The 19268-nt window shown below is 40.7% G+C and overlaps 1 protein-coding gene across 1 annotated transcript in view; it reads left to right on the plus strand.

The window, feature by feature from the left end:
* Window positions 1–19268, plus strand: part of LOC149318247 (glypican-5-like) — a 514926-nt gene that overhangs the window by 385525 nt on the left and 110133 nt on the right. The window lies entirely within an intron of this gene.

The following is a 19268-nucleotide window of genomic DNA, read 5'->3' on the forward strand; positions in this document are numbered from 1 at the left end:
TGTTGGCCATTTAAGAAATCCAAACAAAAATCCATCAGTGATACCTTTACTGGCCAAGTGAAATGCACAATATACTTGTTCCAAGATTTCAAAGCTCCATGGGCTTTTTCATCCGACAAGATGTTACAAACCAAACAGGAGAAGAAGAAAAAACAACAATTGGAGATGTCAGTCATATGCCTGCATGTTGTTTCAGTCCTTAGTAAAGATGGGTATGCTGGGGAGGATATCTTTTGCAGGCAGGCTTCTCCTTTTGGCTATGCAGAAATAGGGAGATTTTCAGGGTTGTTGTTTTTTAAGCCATTTTTAGTGCTTCATTAGCAAGCCATGACTCACACTTCCCTCTCCTTTCTTTCCCCATGATGCCAAGAGCAGGAGTTCAGAGGTTTTGCTTTTGAAATCACTTAATCACAACTTCATATCTTCTTCAAAAAGGGAATTGTCATTTTACAATAAGTATGGTTAGTTCAAAGGTTGGTAATGTTCCATTTTAGTTTCACTGACCATGCTAGAATTACTATATTATAATATTATAGTGTTATATATGATAGGGTTATATCACAATTTTGTCAAAAGAGGAAGCTGTTCTTAGCTAGATGTAGAAGCTTAAGTCTCCCTCCTTGTCCTTTCGGTTATGTGGGAGGAAGCATGCATTAGTCCAGCATAGGATCATTCAGGTCATTCTAAACCATGTGTTAACATAGCCATTATGAGCTAAAAGTCTTTGAATGATGATATTGTAGCTTGTCTACTAATACACACATACACATACACTATTTCCTAGTACAAGGGTGAACAAAGATCAGTTTTCCACCCATAGGATCCACTGCAGGCTATTTACGCTGGGTCCCCAGATGTGAAAAATAAGCATGCACACACCCACACCCAACATGTTTGAATGTTTACTCCTGGTTTTGATTTGGAGGGGATGGTGCAAAATTTCCACATCCTGGAATGAGAAATGAATTTCTGTTCCCTATTTCTTTTGAGTCAGAAGGGTCTCACGGAAGATGCCTGGGGACACCGATTGGGTGGACATACTTTGCCCACAGAACACACTTGACCCACCACATTCTATTGCTTTTAATTTGAACATAGAAATCAGTGTATACAATGCTCAAATCTAAGTCTTGTCATTCACTTACAATTTTTTTTAAAAAATTATTCTGTTTGTTGTTCTTTGTTTTAAGTGTTCAACTTTTGCCTGTAAAGATTGTGATTTCTTTAGTGTTGATTTTTATGCACTGTGCTTAACTTTGGAGATCCAACTATGCTGCTGTATACAGTAGGAACTCGTCTTTAGTTTATCAGTCATCAAAAGCCTGTAGGCCATGGCACTACTGTAGTCAAAACAAAAATACTTGATTTTTGATTTAACATTTTTTTCCTTTGTCAGCATTTGTTCTGAGAAATATTATGTGACATTTCCTTTCTGTGTTCTTCAACTAACATTTTAGATTTGTTAAGTGATTTAAGAAATATGTTTTCACTTCAAATTAGTAGAAAATAAAGAGCACCCAGGTGCTACTTAGTATGTTTTAACTGACTATTAGGTAATTTATGTGCTATGCTGTGCCAAAATATACCAGGACGCTATTGTCATTCTGACATCCATGAGTGTAAAATGAAATGCTTTTAAAACTTGGCTAATAGTGAAGCTTATCAGCATAAACACACCATACAAAATCTACATTTTAGGACCCCTTGACACTGCCATGAATGTGAGAAGGGCTCAAGAAGAAAAATAATTATGTTTCATAACTACCAATGCAATGATTCAGTAGGAACCATGTCTACTAAAAATATACACTAAATATATTGTAGAGAATGCTTTGGATTTGTATCATTAAGAGCAGCAATTCCATCTTGAGAAAATTATAATGGTATTTTGTAATTAACTTTAAAGTACTGTTATGTGTTTAGGCCGCTGGCTGTAAATCTGTTTTGCATATCTCGATGCAATTAAGAAAAAGAGTGGGAGTAATCCAATTAAAGGGCTCCTTAGCTCTAACAGTAATATGACTTTTCACAATTTCAATAATTTCATTTTGTGCCAGTTTTGTATTTTGTATAATGCTGTAAACCTTGTTCTGTTTAAACTGATACCAAATTGTGGATATGTATACTTCACAGTCTGAGATACAAGCAGAATTTTTGCCTTTCGATAAAAAGACTTCTACAACACTAACTCAAATGTAGATATAAACCTCTTTCTGCTTTTTACTAGCTTATAGTATTCAGCAGGAGTGTATCAAAGGTGATGCTATCAGCTTGTCACTTGAAACTACTTGTCATGAACTGAAGTAGTTAAGTTGGTGTGTGATGCTTCACTGATCTAGAGGAAGACCCCACATTAGTGATGGTGACTTCTGTTTTTTAATTGTGGCAGGTGGCTTCCTTTCCTCACCTCTCTTTCTATAGCCCCTCAGGTAGTTGATGTTAATACTGTAGCTGCATATTCTGTGCAAGAATGGGGTGACATGGCAAGAGCTTTATCCATTGAGACTCTAATGTAAATCATCAAAGGGAATATGGTGGAAAAGTGGAGATTCCCCCAGCATCATAGATCATGACATGAAGAAGTTTAGCAAGTAGTCATCACTAATAATCATCACTGCTGTCCTAAAGTGGCCACCCTGCTAACCACCCATTGTTTTTTAAGCATTTTATTATATTATAAAATTCCCTTTATACATTATCACCCAAAACATATCAACACAACACATACTAACACAATCTAATATACACACATCTACTACACTAGACTTACCTATTAACATAAATAAAATTGATTATTGAAAAAAACTCATTGTATTTCTGTTCTGTCTTAGTTGAATCATTTTGATCTTTAATACAGTGGGACCTTGTTATCCGCTGGGGTTTGGTTCCAGGATCCCCCGTGGATAACAAAATCTGTAGATGTTCAATCCCATTAAATATAATGGCAGAACAAAATGGTGTCCCTTATATAAAATTGAAAATCAAGGTTTGCTATTGGAATTCAAATTTCTTTTTGAATATTTTCAAGTTGTGGATACTTCAATCTGTGGATAAAAAATCTGTGGATAAGAAGGGCTGACTATATAAGTAACCATAATAAATTGATTATACTAACTTCCCATCTACTTCCTCTGTTGTTTTTGCCTCTTGCCCTATTTCTAACTATTCCTCTTTTTAATTATAGATTACATATTCAGTCAAATCACTTTCCAATACTTTTTCACCATTGCCCACTCTCTCTGTTTTGTATAGTGATTTGTTTTTTAACCAGTTTGTCAAGATATCCATCTGCATCATGTCTGCTAATTTAATTAACCAATCTCTATATGAGAGTACGACCTCTAATTTCCAGTTCCTGGCAAATATAATCCTTGCTGCTGAAAACATATATACAGTGGGCCCTTGTAATATGCAGGGATCCGTTCCAGAGCCCCCCCTCCACATATAACAAAATCAGTGTATGATCAAGTCCCATAGAACTCAATGGTGGCATGGCCACATGGCCACACCACCATTGAGTCCAATGGCACTTTGCTGCTGCCCCCTCCCCGATGCCACCCTTGCTGCTCTCATTGAAGCAGGCAGCAGGGGGTACCTCTTCTGTCTTCTTCCCCCTCTCCTCCTCCTTCTCCTCTTCCCTGTCACCACTGCTGCGGCTCTTTCTTCTCCTCTTCCCTCGCCTTCTCTGCCTTCCTCCTCCCCCTCTAACACCCCCTCTCATCCTCCCACCGCTGTTTGCTCTCTTTTTCCTCCTCCTCTTCCTCTTCTCTGCTATTCCTCATTCTAATTCTCCCTCCTCCTCCTTCTCCTCTGCCAATGCCACCACCCCCCCCCCCCCCCGTGGGCTCTTTCTCCTCTTCCTCCTCCTCCTGCTCTTCTTCCTTCTTTTCGTTTTCCTATTTCTCTTCTTCTTCCTCTTCCCTCACCTTCTCCTCATTCCTCCTCTTTCTCCTCCTTTTACCCCCCCCCCATTGCCCTGCCATCACTTGTTGTGGTCATCCTCCTCTTCCTCCTTTTCCTTCTTCCTCCTCCTCCTTTTTCACCCTCAATTGCCCTGCTGCTGCTCACCCTCCATTTTTTCTTCATCATCCTCATTCTCTTCCCCTTTCTTCCTCCTCCATTTTGTTCCTCCCTCCTCTCTCCACTCCCTACTCACCTGCAGCTGAGGAAGAGGAAGAGCAGAGTAGAGGAGGAGGAAGAGGAGGAGGAAGGAGAAGGAGGACAAGTGGCGGCAGCATGACGGAGTGGGGAAAGGGAGCAGGAGGAATGCAGAGGAGGTGGGGTGGGCTGGGAGTGACCTCCGAGAGATGAAGGGCATCAGGCTCACCTCGCCCTCAGCACCCAAGGCAGGCAGGCAGGAAGACGGGCAAGGCAGGCCAGGCGGGGGCCCTTGGCTGCTCAGCCAGGCAGCCCTCCCTCCCTCCGGAGAGGCCAAGGGCCAGGCAGACAAGAGTGGAGTGGAGCGGAAGGTGATGGGTGCTTGGGCCCAGTCCAGATGGAGGGCACCGGCCTCCTTCCCTGCCTCCCTCCATCCCTCCGCCGCCTCCTGTTCTCTGCCAGGAGGCCATGCACAATGGGGCAGAAGAGGAGGAGGAGGGGGAGGAGGAGGAGGGTGGACAGTAGCAGCAGCGGGAGCGGCCGTGGAGCACCGCTGACTGAGAGGCCCTCCCTGCAGGAGCTGCCTTCCTTCCTGGTTCCTTCGCTTCTGCTGGCCTCTGAAAGCCCCCTGTGCCTGCTGCCCCTCGGCTCCCGGAGACCTCTCCTAGCCCACCCCACTTCCTCTGCATTCCTACTGCTCCCTGGCCCTTTTCCACTCCGTTGCGCTGCTACCGTTTGGCCTCCTTTCGCCTCCTCCTCCTCCTCCTCTCCTCTTCTTCCTCGTTCTCCTTCTCCCTCCTCCTCCTCTGCCAATGCCACCCTCCGCATGGGCTTGCCATCCGCGTATGCTTAGATCCGCGTATGGAAAATCTGCCTATACGGGGGGATGGGCTCTCATATCATTCTTCAGTTTTCTTTATCAAAATTGTTGTCTAATTCAGGTATTATATCAGCAAATACAATTCCGGTTTCATTGGAATTTTTACCCCACACATTTTTGTCACATAACTATTAATCTCTTTCCAAAATTTCTGTACTTTATTGCAACTCCACCACATTTGATAGAAGATACCTATGCTATCATGACACTTCCAACAATCTTTTTTCACAGATTTATACATGTTGTTTAATTTCTCAGGAGTAAGGTACCATCTGTGCAATAACTTAAAATTATCCTCTTTTAAATTCTGATTCAATGTAAATTTATTTGTTCTTTGCCAGGCCTTTTCCCAATCTTGCAAGTAAATCTCTACCCCAATATTTTGGGCCCATTAACAACCCATTATTTTGAAGATGATTGCAAAATCAGCAGGTTAGCAATTTGAGGTCCAGGTGCCACGTGATGGAGTGAGCTCCCATCACTAGTTGCAGTTTTTGCCAACCTAGCAATTCGAAAGTATACAAATGCAAGTAGATAAATAGGTACCACCTTGGTGGGAAGGTAAACAGTGTTCTGTGCAGTCATGCTGATCACATGATCACAGAGTAGTCTCTGACAACACTGCCTCTTTGGCTTAGTAATGGATGTTTCCAGATATTCAACGGCAGTTCCCAGAATTCCTCACCTGCTGGCTATTTTAACTAGGGTTGATGGGAACTGGAGTCAAACAATATCTGAAGACTCTTCTATTTCCCACCTCTAGCCAATCAGTAGGTATCCCTAAATTAGAACATATCCATTCAATCATTGAGTATCTAATAAGGCAGTTCTCTTGATGAGATGGGTTTAATTGGGGTTAGCATTGAATTTAGACCATAAAATTAAGCTTCCTTGAATGATTTAATATGGTATAAGAAAATTCTCAACAGATACTATGCACAATAATTATAAAGTTCAGTAGGATCCAGGTAAATGAAAATCAGGGCAAGCATCTAAAAGATCTTGAGTAAATTTCATTACTGAGCAATCTGGAATATAAACAAGGAACATCTTTTTTGAGCATACCAAAGCAAAGAGTTGTTTGCTGTGCACAGTTGAACTTATTGAAGGATTATAAATCTTCTTGTTGGAATATCATTTCATTTTAACTTTGTGCCAAGAAATGGTTTCACAGGTAAGGGTTTTTCCCCCCCTGAAACATGTACAATTTTTATTAGTTTGCTTGGTTTCAGTTTCATTGTCCTATAAATTGTTGATCCTTGTCTGTCCTCTCATAATATAATTAGCCACCTCTTACTTTAAGTTACATAATTTAGGTCCACATGATAACATCACTACTGTTAAAGGTAAAGGAGCATAGAGAACATAAAGTTCACCTATGTTAGATTCTCTATGTAGTATTGTCAAAATGTTGATTTTGCATATCTGTGAGTGTGTGTATGTGAGTGAGGGAGGGAGGGAGGGAGGGAGAGACAGAGTGGGGTGGATGAGAGCAGGAGAGTACTTCCATTAATAATTTTATAACTACATGTATCAAGGGGGAAATCCCCTGAAAATAAATAAAGCCAGTCAAATATATTCTTTGATATCTAGTTTAAGATGAAAAGTAGCACTTGCAAAATTGCATTTTTACCATCACAACCAATGCCAATAATCCAATTATTCCGGGCACCATCTTCTGCATGTGGGTGAGCCTGAGCCCTCCAGTATGCAGTAGGAACAGGTGTTTTTAGTATGATTCACAAGCATAAATTTTGTAAATAGCTGAATTATGCAAACAGATTTTGCATTTGTACAACAGAGAAGTATTGCTCCCTTCTCTGCCATCCTTTGTAGTTAACCACATGGCCCCCAGTTTTGCTTCAGATGGTCCCCCACCTGTCCAGAGATGTAAGGAACATGTGAGGGGCTGCAAAAGGAGAGAAAATCTGTGTTAGTAGATGTATCCATTCCATTGGAAAACCAACACTGTTGGATACAACCCATGTCTAGGTCACTGGTTGTCAGCCTTTGGTACGTCAGATGTTTTGAAGTTCACTTGTAATAATTCTTTAACATTAAATATGCTGACTAAGGCTTCTAGACAGTGAAGACCAAACCAGCTGGAGAATCAAAGGTTGACAACCACTGATCTGGAAGCTTATTTCTATGGCATTTTAGGGCCATTTGTAGTTATATAATAGCAAGGTAAAGCACAGTGTCCATTTTGAAGGGCACTATTTTTTCATATTTATAAATGAGAATAGAAGGGTCAGTTCATTGACAGCCTCTTTATCAAGAGCACAGAGATCCAGTTTTACAGTTTTAACTGGTAACAAATTGAAATAGCCCCCCCTTTTCTGTTAATGTGCACCTGATAAGCATTTTCCTTAAAACAATGAATCTAAAGGTATTATAAATGCATTTCATTATGTTTCTTAATCTCTTCCATTAGGATGTGTAAAAAGCCAATGTTTTGTTTACTATAATTGTCAATAAGCCATTCATAGCAAAAGCAATCATTAATTCTAAAACCACTATTTAGACATTTAAGCATAATATATTTAATTACAACTACAAACCCACACAGGGATATTCAATATGAATCCATACATTTGACCTAAACATATTTTCAACTCTTCAGGGATTTCTCAGGATTTCTGTGCAGTAAGTAGCTATTTAAAAGTTTCATAATTAATGGTACTATTGAGCCAGAAATAGTTAAACTATTTCATGAACATGTCTGCCACCTGTGTGAAACATGCCACCCTTTAGATTTCATGGACCTTTCTCCCCAAAAGCTTTGATCGAGTAGTGATGCAGCTGGTGGAGTAGTGAATCCATTCTGGGATTTAGTCCCAGTTTAAAAGGAACTCTTCAAGGAGGATTAGGTTGTAGCAACTTGGACAGCTGTCTTAAAATTGGAACTGAAACCTGTAGCAAATTCACCACTTCAGTGAAATAGAATCCACCATAACAAAAAGATGTTAAGCTGCTCACAATGGTACAATTCTCTCATGGGGAGGGAAGTTTCCCATTTTAATAAGACAGCTTTCCTGTCTTTCTAGTCCTAATAGTTCCTTCTTTTCCCTATCAATGACCCCTCATATATATGTGTGTGTGTGTGTGTGTGTGTGTGTGTATGTGTGTACAGTGGGCCCTCCACATTCACTGGGGTTACAGGTGCAGAATCCCTGTGAAAGTGGGGAAAGCACAAATAAACCTCAGAGAAACCTCTCTAGTAATCTCTAGATACTCCCAGATCAACTTCCATTGAAAACTGACCATAGAATTGTGCTGGAAGACTTACAAATGCCCAGATAAGTGTTCTCTCTGGGAATCTCTAGCTCTTCCAGCATGACTCTGTGGTCAGTTTCCAGCAGAAGCTGACAATAGAAATTCCCAGACAGAACATATTTATCAAATCTGTGAGTAATCAAATCACAAAAGTCAAAGCTGTAAATGTGGAGGGCTGTCTATTATTGTTGTTGGGGAAACTTTGAACTGAAGATGTTAATTTAAAAAGATGGGCTTGACCTGTTTAATAAAAGCCAGTGTGGTATAGTGGTTTGTGTGCTGCCGTATGATGCTGGAAAGACCAGGCTTCAAATAATGGTCGACTCCAGAAAGAAATGTCATGGCAAGAACAGTAGAGGGTCTGTGTGTGCGCACAGAGAGAGACCCAGGTCTGGGTCATGTGTTTCCTTTATCTCAGTCCCTGGGAGCTGGTGGTTTCTATGCAGGGGGGTAATGAATCTGCTCTGAGATATAGTCCCAAACTTTAAAAGAGCTATACAAGTTTCTGATTTCCATTCCTTCCAAAAAAGGTGCAGTACATTGGACAGCTCATTTCATATTGTGTATCATTTTGTATTATATTCCATTTTCTAGAATGTACACCACTGGCAGATCCACCTTTCTTTCTTCCACCTTTTTGGTCAGCATGGGCCAGCACTGGGCAAGCACTGGAAGCCCCACCAGCACCGTGAAGAGATGTGTGGTGGTGGGGAGCAGTGAGAGGAAGCCCCAGGTGGGACTCCTGGGCAGCACTGTGCATGCTTGGGATGCATAGTGAGACTGCCCAGAAGTCCCAGCCAGGACTGCCTCTCGCTGCTCCCTGCTGCCTTTCAGAGGGGCTTCTTCATTGGAGTGTGTGCCATAGCAGTGGCAGTGCTCCTCCCATGGGTCTCTGCTGACAGGGCTAATCTGATGCCTGAGCCCGCTCTTCAGCCTGGCTAGCACCTTCTTCTTCCTCACCCGCTACCTGGCCAGGGAGGAGGGCAGCAGAGGCGGGCATGTCCCTTGGTGGCTCCTGGATGCCGCTGAAAAAGGTGGGCTTGTCTCTTCTGTGGGGGAAACAAGGGGGGAGCAGGGAAGGTAAGAGGGAAGGAAGGAAGGAAGGAAGGAAGGAAGGAAGGAAGGAAGGAAGGAAGGAAGGAAAAGAAGGGGGAGAAGGAGAAGGGAGGGAGGGGAGGGGGAGGAAGGGAAGGAAAGGGAAGGGCTGATCCGCCTTCCCCGTCTCCATCTAATGGGAATGACAAGCATTCCCAGCAAAAAAAGCGTCCCTTTTCATAATGAGAATGAGAGACCTTTTGGAATTGCTTTCAAAGCATTCTATTACATTTTAACAAATTATTTTATATACCCCTCAGAATGTAGGGAGATATTTGTTTATGGAAATACTATAAAAATTAAATAAATAAACAAAGCAAAGTGGAGCCAGATCAGAATGTGGATTATACCCCAAGTCTTGTGTACTGGAGCTCTGGTGGTGCAGTGGTTAAATGCCTGTACTGCAGCCACTAACTCAAAACCATAAGGTTGCAAGTTCAATACCAACAAAAGGGGTCAAGTCTGACTCAGGCTTGCGTCTCTCTGAGGTCGCTAAAATAAGTACCCAGATTGTTGGGGGCAATTAGCTTACAGCTGTAAAGTGGTTAGACACTGTTAGTTGAGTATGAAGTGGTATATAAATGAAGCTGTTTGTTTCGTTTTTTGTTTTGTACTGATGGTTCTGTTCAGCTTACATATGGATCCATATCTGGGGAAATAAGTTCTTTATTAGTACAGCGAGACCTTGTTGTCCACTGGGGTTTGGTTCCAGGATCCCCATGGATAACAAAATCAGTGGATGCTCAAGTCCCATTAAATATAAAGGCAGAGCAAAATGGTGTCCTTTATATAAAATGGAAAATCAAGGCTTGCTTTTTAGAATTTATACTTTTTTGGAATATTTTCAAGCTGTAGATGCTTGAATCTGTGGATAAAAAATCCATGGATAAGGAGGGCTGACTCTATATCTGAAACAGAGTGTGGGGAGAAAATCCTTTGCACAGGGATTACAACTGCCAGAATCTCACAATTGAGAAGACCATAGGAATTCTGGGATTTGTGGCCCTGATGATAGTGTTTCCAAGTCCTGATAAGGTCTCTCCTCACTAATTTACAGAAATATACAGATTGGCGGGGGGGGGGGGGGGAGGAATTGACATTTCCTTGTCTGATTTATATTACATCTCAACAACTGTTGAATATTATTGTATTTCTCTCATTGTTCACAAATACTATCATTAGGACTCTCTCTCTCTCTCTCTCTCTCTCTCTCTCTTTATGTGAGGAACCTTTTAGGCCTCATTATTTTTGTACCAGCTAACACATCTATGCCTCCATTCAACACCAATGTACTGTATAAACTGCCCTCTTAATCAGTCTTCAGTCCCATGTGCCATGTTCTTAGGTTGTGCTAAGGTTTGTATGTATCTAAATATGTAACTGTGCAGCTGGTGATTCTTTTTCTAATGATGATTTCATCAATATTCAAAGGGTAGAACATCTGTTGGCAGCATGCCACAGGTAGCAAGTCCTCATCTCTACAGGTCTCCCGCTTCCTTGCAGATTATCATACTGTTGAATGCTCTTACATTTTTCGCTGCTTCAGTCATTAGAATTCTACACATCACATATCGTTCTGGAGCTGCAGCCTTTTCTTTTCTTTTTTTTTTAAATCCTGCATTTCATGAGGTGTTTTGTTTCCGATCTTTACAATCCTTACAAATTATTTCAGTGTCATGCCACTGTAACAGATTCATTCTGTTCAGGAAGAGCTTAATGGCCTACTTTAGTTGAAAACCTCCCCCCACCCCTTATTTGGTATGTCAGATTCTTGAGTGGAAGGATTACCATCCCTCCTAACTACAGCTTAATCAAGTCCCATTATCAACACAGTGGGTTTGCTTTCTACACAGTTTATGGGAAGGCAGACAGCTTAACTAAGTGGGTGTGAGAGAATGGAATGGAAATGCAAAAAAAAAAAAAACACACACACAACATGACTGGTGGAGCAGATAATGATATATTGAGAAGCCCTGTTCTTGAATAAGAAAATAGAGTATAAGGCTGTGCATGCTGGCCCTGCCTCCATGTCTGGTGGTACGTTCTGAAAAGGAGCTGCACACATTCAGTTGGATGTAGAACTATCCAGGATGCTTGGATACTCTGAAAAAGCAGGATAGGTGAAAGTGTGGCAAGTTCTACCCATGCTGAAATGAATGCAAATAGAATTCCATTTTGGACCTTGCTAGTTAATACAGCAAGATCTGAATCAGAGCTCAGAAAAAATTAACTTTAGTACTATATCTCCCAAAATTTCACGAGTGGCACATGCTGGAATGTAAAGTGTGATACCAACACACATGGCACCCTATTCACATACTGAGACTATCATGTTCACACTGAATGCCTAAACAGGGTTAAGAGTTTCATTTTCAGATCAGAGTGGTATCACAGTAGCCCCATTCACATGTTAATACCTGCACCATGGGGGTAAGGCTGTGGAAACTGCCTTGCTCCCAATGTTTTTGAACATAACAGCACACTTTGAATAATCTGAACATACTGTGAATCTTCCTGATGATGAGGAACCCTGATCAGTCTCCCTTTGGAAGGGCAACACAGAATCTTCCCACTCAACACCGGAAGGCCAGGGGTAGAATACATGGGGTTGTTCAGAATCAGGAACAGCATACATAGTCTCACACCTTCAGAGTTCCAGAAATTGTTGTCTGAATTATGCTACTGTTGTGGCTGGTACCAAGATGTAACTTGACTAGTGTACTATATTTCTTCATTGTACAGGTATGGCAGGGGGGCTGCTAGGAGAACATATACTCCAGAAACCCAGTCTTATTCACTGCTGTAAGTGTTACATTGCAAGAAGCTACAAAAATCTCAGCTGAAGTATTCTGCATTCAACCATTTGAAGTGGAATTCAGTTATTCATTAGTATGTGAGTGGGCAAAATTCCGCCCATTCTCCAGATATTTTTCTTTCCCTCTCACTTCCACCAAGATTCCACTGCATTGCCAAAGTTTGGCAGGATGGTGGCCAGATAACTAGAAATTTGTCTGTTAACAAGACACATGGATAGCCCACACATAGCTTTAAAGTGGAATCTTGCTTTTGCAAGTATGTGCTCCTGTAGTGTCTTTAAAGGAAATCATTGGTGCAGCAGCAGCAGGATGCAGTCCTAGGTCTAATATTACCACCCCATCCTGAGAATTTACCTATTGCATATTAATCAGTGCCACCAAATCCTTCAAAGAAGTGCTCTAGCAGCTCCCATCAATCATTCTGTCTGTATGCTGGGAAGGTTTGGGAAGTTTCTCAACATGTCCAGCTTTCCTAAGCATTTGTAAAGTATGTCCTATTGTATAACATACATATTCAGGTGCTGAATTTGCATGTTACAGTAGCTCCATCTTTTTTCTTTCTTTTTTTTTAAAATATGATTTCAGCACAAGTATAGCTATTTGTAGCATATTTTCCTTTTAGCCCATTCCTCCTTTAAGAAAAGTCTCTGCAACATTACTTCTGCTGCTAATGCAAAGTTTGTGCCTGTGCATTTAGCATACCAGAGGAATGCATCTGTTGATACTTATGCATAGGCAAGCTGATGGGCTATGCAATGGAATGTTAAAAGTAGAGTGAGAGATCTGTGCAAACTTCCTTGATGCAGAGAGGTGTCTTCCCATTTTGCTTAAAGCAATGTTCTTCTCCTTAGAACCTACCTTGGTCTTCCTATAAAGGAGACTATTAAACAGAGCTTGGGAAATGATTTTTGGGGTTCTGATATCTCCCAGAAGCCCCCAGCCAGCATGGGTATTGGCCTTGCTGGCTAGGGGTTCTGGGAGTTATAGTCCAAAACTGCAATTTTTCCTAACTGTACTATTGAATTAAACTGGATCCTCTGCCTGTAGCCTCTACACCTGTATTGCATATGAACCATTATGCAATATGCCTCATCAGAAGACAATATCTATTTTTCACTTTTCTTTTTATAATATTACACTGTTAAAGAATCTATGGACAGATTTCCACCACTGCAGGAAATGTTTGTTGTACTTCGTGTGGTAGCTGCTACATAACTGTGGCTACAGATGGCTTCAATATTTTTATGCAGCAGTTTATAAACTCTGAAAATGGATGCTTACTTAGTTCTGGGCAATAGATCCCTCCTACCCGCTTATATACATTTTCAAAGAAAAATCATTTTCTCATACAGTTCTGTAGGCAACAGTAGGGAGCAGCACCAATGAGGCATAGAAATCTAATAGAGGTCAGCAACTAAAAGATATGAAATTCAAACTGAATATTAAAATAATTTAACAAACCGTGAACAGCCAAACTCCTTCTTGGCATAAATCAATTATCTTCATGTCCACTGAATTATTCTGCAAAAGCCTCATCAAAAAATGGTCCTTTTTCTGCTTGGAAAGATACTACCATCAGTGATTTGTCACAGAAAAATGAAGACTTGTGGTGAAAATCCAGGTAGTTTATTGAGAAAGGAAATACTTCAGTTTGGATCAACATTTATTTATGGCACTGAAATGAACTGTTCCAAGTAATATCTTATAGTGTAGTCCTAAACCCATCAAGTGGCTGTCAAGAAGGTGAGAATGTGTTCAGCCTTCTGCTGTTCTGAAAACATCTCAGACTAGAACAAAAACCCTGATGATGAGGAATTAATACCCAAGTGACCAAAGACCAGGATGATAAAATGAAGCAGCCTAAACCTGGTAGTGTGGTAGATTTTTCACATTGATTTCAAGGGAGTCAGCCTTAAAAACTGAAGGTCCATTGGGTCTCTTTGTAGAAAAATCTGTCCCCTGTACTGGCCCTGGCCAGTGTAAGCCAGCCATGGTAGATCAGCCATTGTTTTTCCCTCACTTAGGATTGTCCTGTCACTCATGCTTTTCTTGGTAAATTTTAAATTTAGATATATTTACATTTTTGCTGCCTAATATCTAGACGATCATTACTATAACAGGCTTATTGATTTATTGCTCCTAAATGTAAAAGTTTAAACATCATTTTAAAAAAACAGAATTAGTATCAGAAAAGGGAGGAGTGAAGATAGGAGACATTAACAACCTAAGATATTCAGACAACATCATAATCTTAACAGTTGACATTAAGGAATTGCAACAATTAATAAGGAAGGTCAAAGATGAAAGTGCAAAGGCAGGTCTGATGCTGAACATAAAGAAATAAAAAATAATGACCGCAGGAAAAATACACAAATTCAATCTAGATAATAAGAACATTGAAATAGTTAAATAATTCCAATATCTAGAATCAAACTTTGACTAGAATGGGGACTGCAATCAAGAAAAAGAAGAAGACTAGGAATGGGGAGGGCAGCTATGAAAGAACTGGAAAAGATACTGAAGAGCAAAGATATACAACTGGGCACTAAAGCCAGAACTGTTCAGGCCATTGTATTCCCAGTTACCATGTACAGAGCTGGACAGTAAAGGAAGCAGACAGAAAGAAAATCAACTCATTCAAAATATGGTGCTGGAGAAGAGTACTTAGGATACTGTGGATAGCCAAGAAAACAAATAAATGGGTTCTTGAAGAGATCAGACCAGAGCTCTCCTTGGAAGCTAAGATGATCAAGTTGAAACTATCATACTTTGACCAAATAACGTGAGGGCACAGATCACTAGAAAAACAATAATGTTAGGAAAGGTAAGGGTAGAAGAAAGAGAGGAAGACCACATATGAGATGGATAGATTTGTTGGGTTGTTGTGGGCAAGGGCTTGCATAATCTGGGCAAGGCAGTGGATGATAGAGTTTCTTGGAGATGTCTCATCCCCAGGGTCACCATGAGTCAGAGTCAACTCAAGAGCAGCTAATAACAACAACAAATGTAAAAGACAAATTAAATTGTAAATCAGAACCCTTGAAACAGCATTTCCCATTCTTCCTCAGCCTTCAATTTGCCCACACAGGTAAAGGAGGGTGGGAGGCGAAATCCTGCCTTCCCTCTTTTTCCTGCACACTTTCAGAGCTGCTTCCATCTTCTCTCTGCTTGAAAGTAAGAAAATGTTGCAGGAGCAGGTGATGGTTTCCATGTCAGTGGGACAATGAATCCACTCTGTGTTTTAATTGAAACTGAATGGACCTATCCAAGGTTCTGAAGCTGTTTGGGAGTTAAGACTTCACACACTCAGACAGTGCCTTTAAATTTCATATTAACGCAAAGCATTTTCACTACTTTACTTACATGGAAACCACCCACCATGACAGGAATGGGGGGCAACTCCTCCCTCCCCCCCGGAGAGATTAGAAACTTTCTGAGCCAATTTGACCAGAGTTCTTCAAACACACACTCACACCATATTTGGGGAGTTAAATACTAAGAAGTAGATTTTCCAGTCTGACTTTTCTCCTAGAGTTGCATTTTTCACAGGGAGCAGTGGAATTTCATATCTGTGATCTGCAACTGTGCAGACCATGAGTTTTGTCTATCTGAGCCCCGAGAAAATTAAGTCATGATAAGATCAAACACACTGTTTCAGATGTTGCCTTTCTCTGGGAGAGGTGATCAACTCCTCTTACAGTGACCTTATATTCTATAGTATAGATGATAATTTCATATTTAAATGTGTTCTCTGTTGTATATGGAGTTTTGTCTAAGCCAAGTCTAATCTGATGATTTAGAAAAATGTAAGAAAGTGAATGTGGGCTTTGAAGTTGCCCATAAATCCGTGGTGTAGCCTCAAGTCATTTGACTTGGACTCAAGTTGGACTCAAATCAATTCAGTGAATTGACTTGGACTTGACTCTGCCACAAATGAAGCACTAACTTGAATTGACTTGAGACTTGCATTTTTAGCTATTACTGAATAGCTGGCCTTGGAGGAGAAGGAGTCTTATAAAGCATTTCCTAGCAACATACAAAACTCAGAATGCAGGAAGTATTTCTCAGAGGGGAACACAGTTCACCAACAGACTTGAGGCCAAAGGAGTCTTTAAAGCTTTTCCTAATTAGCAGGCAATACTCACCCTGCAGAGCACAGGAAGGGTTTCCAACAGGCTGCCAAACAGACCTCAACCTCTACCTCTAGTATAGTTTTCCCATTTGTTCTTATAGCTCTCCTGCTTTTCCCCAAAACCCAAATGAAATAATTGCACACTTTTGTACACACCCTCAGACCCTTTCATGCCACTAATCTACTTCAATAACCTGGATTCCTCCTTTTCATCCCCCACCTCCATCAGGAAAGCACACACACATACACACCATCCCCTTCTTTTTTTTTTTTTCTGTTAAAATTGGCACCCAGACTTGAGGCTCGACTTGAGACTTGAGATGAAAGTACCTTTCAAGGATGTGATACTCAGCTTAAGGACTTAATACTAAAGGACTTGATACTTAAGACTTTAGATAGGGACTTGAGACTTTACTTGAGACCTGGAGTAAAAGTTAGAATACATGACTGCTGTAACTAGTCAAAGCTTGGACAGTAAATTAAACAGACACTCAGATCACCTGGTCAGCCTTGCCTACTACTGGCAAGATATATTTACATTCTACATTAATAGGAATTGTTTACACCTACACATATACATTAGCTTATGTATATATCTTTATATAGTAATCAAGCCCTTCGAAGTAAATAAAACTTCCAATTCAATATACAATAGTTAGACTCGCTTTGTGAGCTTCCAAAGTAGTACTTTAGATTTTTTTGTGGGTTTTTCAGGCTATGTGGCCATGTTCCAGAAAAGTTTCTTCCTGACGTTTTGCCAGCATCTGTGGCTGGCATCTTCAAAGAATGCTTTGCCTGGAAAAATTGGGTGTATATATACTGTGTGAGCCTGGGAATGCAGGAGTGGTTTGCATGTGTATTGTTCTGTGCTGATGGCTGGCCTCAGGCTGGGAGGCTAATGCAAACGAGGATTAATGTCTGCTAATTGGTGATCAATCAGTTGGGAAAGCCCCTGACTCTGAATGGTTTCCCATTTTCATTTGCTGAGTCCTTATTTTGCTATTCCTCAGGACAGGAACATGGCCACATAGCCCGAAAAAACCAAAAAAAAAAAAAAAAAACCTATTGATGCCGGCCATGAAAGCCTTCAACTTTACATTAGTCCTTTAGAATTTGACAACAGAGTAATTGATCTGAGGACTGTGACACTGGTGTGCCTTCACTGTTAATTTGTCCCAGTCCCCTGAACTATTTTGCTGCTGTTTTCTGCATTTGGTCCTGTTAGAAAATAAAATAAAAATCATGTGGGAATCACGAAGGAACATAAAATCTCTACAAGGAAGACACTATGATTGAATTACATCCTGATACTGAAGATAAACCCTTTTTTTCTTATACCCAAGTGTCCAATGTCAACTCTACAGTTTGTTCATCTTCCAAATGGATATATCCCTGAAGTCTACAATCTGTTTTTCATTTCAGGTAAATAAATTCCCACTTCCTGATTTTGTGCTTCCTGAGAGCATAGCACATTTTTCTTTATCAAAGCTGGGTTTTTGTTTTGTGTTTTAACAAGTGAATATTGCCTGGTTAGCTTTGTACTTTGATATGTGTACTTCTAGATGCAAGCTTTATAAACAAATAGCTAAACATTTGAGAGTATGAACTCTAAAAGTAATAGAAAAATTCAACCTCTGAACAAGTATTCAATATATTTTCTGACAGCAATCAGGTCTTAAACCTGTATGTGAAGTTAATGCTCAGATGGCTTCAGTGATCAAGTAAGTATTGCAGCATTCATAAAACAGGAGAGAGAGACATGAGTAATCATTGCTCTTGTAATTTAGTCCATTTATTTGTTAAAAACGGGCATTTAGATGTTCTCAAAAGGGAAATGTTAGCTTTTTTTTCACCAAAGTATTCTCCACAACTGGCAGATAAAGAGTATTATATCAGATATTGGAAGGTCTTTTACAAGTGATTTGCAATTTTACAAATAATTAATTCACAAGTAAAAAGCAGTTAAAACTGAAATAAGTTGATGAGCTAATAAAAAACAGCCCTTTTTTCCTGAGTCAGCACACCCCTTCTTTCTTCACCTGCCTGCCTACTCTGGTTTCAAAATTTCTACTCATCCTTTATTTGCTCCATCCCTGCCAGGGCTGCTCATCTCCTGCCACCCTCTCCTCCCCCACCCTTTCTGAGCTGTTTTTGGACAACTAGCTTCCTGAACTCTCTGAGCTTTGAATCTGCACTCTCTTCTGTTCTTGACATTGACTACTCCAGTTCTTGGTAGACAGTTGGGAAGGAGTGGCAGAGGAGGGAACATCAGTAGGAGAGCAGCCTAGGCAGAGATGGAGATTACTAGCAGGGATGAGAAGGTATCAGGGAACCTGATTAGGCAGAAGGATCAAGAAAGAAAGGGTGCATAGACTCAGAGCCCAGAGAATTCATGGAGCCATTTGCACAAAAATAAACAGACCAGAAAGGGCAGTGAAGGAGGGGTAGCAGGAGAGCAGCAGCCTTGATGGTGATGAAGCAACTTAGCAGGGATGAGAATGAATCAGGGAATCTGAGTAGGCAGGGAGGTCAAGAACTCAGAGCAGACTCAATGCCCAGAGAGTTCAGGGAGCAAGTTGCACAAAATATGCACCCAGAAAGGACAATGGAGGAGCAAAAGGCAGAAGAGCAGCCCTAATGAAAAAAGCCCTCCTCATTTACAGGTTTTACTCTTAGGATTTGATTATTCATAGATTATTTTCTGTTGCCTTAGCTGCAGCCCTATGCCATTTTTAATAGGGACTGGAAGCCTCATGACAATGAAAGACTGTGAATGCAGTTTGTAATTCCCAGTTTAAAATGGCATAGTGCTGCAGTGGAGGTGGCAGCAACCTGTACCAGCCACCTGCTTCTGCCTTGAAAAGAAACCCCACTGCTTTGAAGGCATCCTCACTGGGATGAATCCATTGATCATACTTTTTTTTGTGTTAAATATGATTTTGGGAAGCATAGAATTATTCATGGTTTTCCC

This window comes from Sceloporus occidentalis, unplaced genomic scaffold (genome assembly GCF_023333645.1).
Source record: "Sceloporus occidentalis isolate IW3139 unplaced genomic scaffold, rSceOcc1.0.p SCAF_2, whole genome shotgun sequence".
NCBI classification, from domain to species: Eukaryota; Metazoa; Chordata; class Lepidosauria; order Squamata; family Phrynosomatidae; genus Sceloporus; species Sceloporus occidentalis.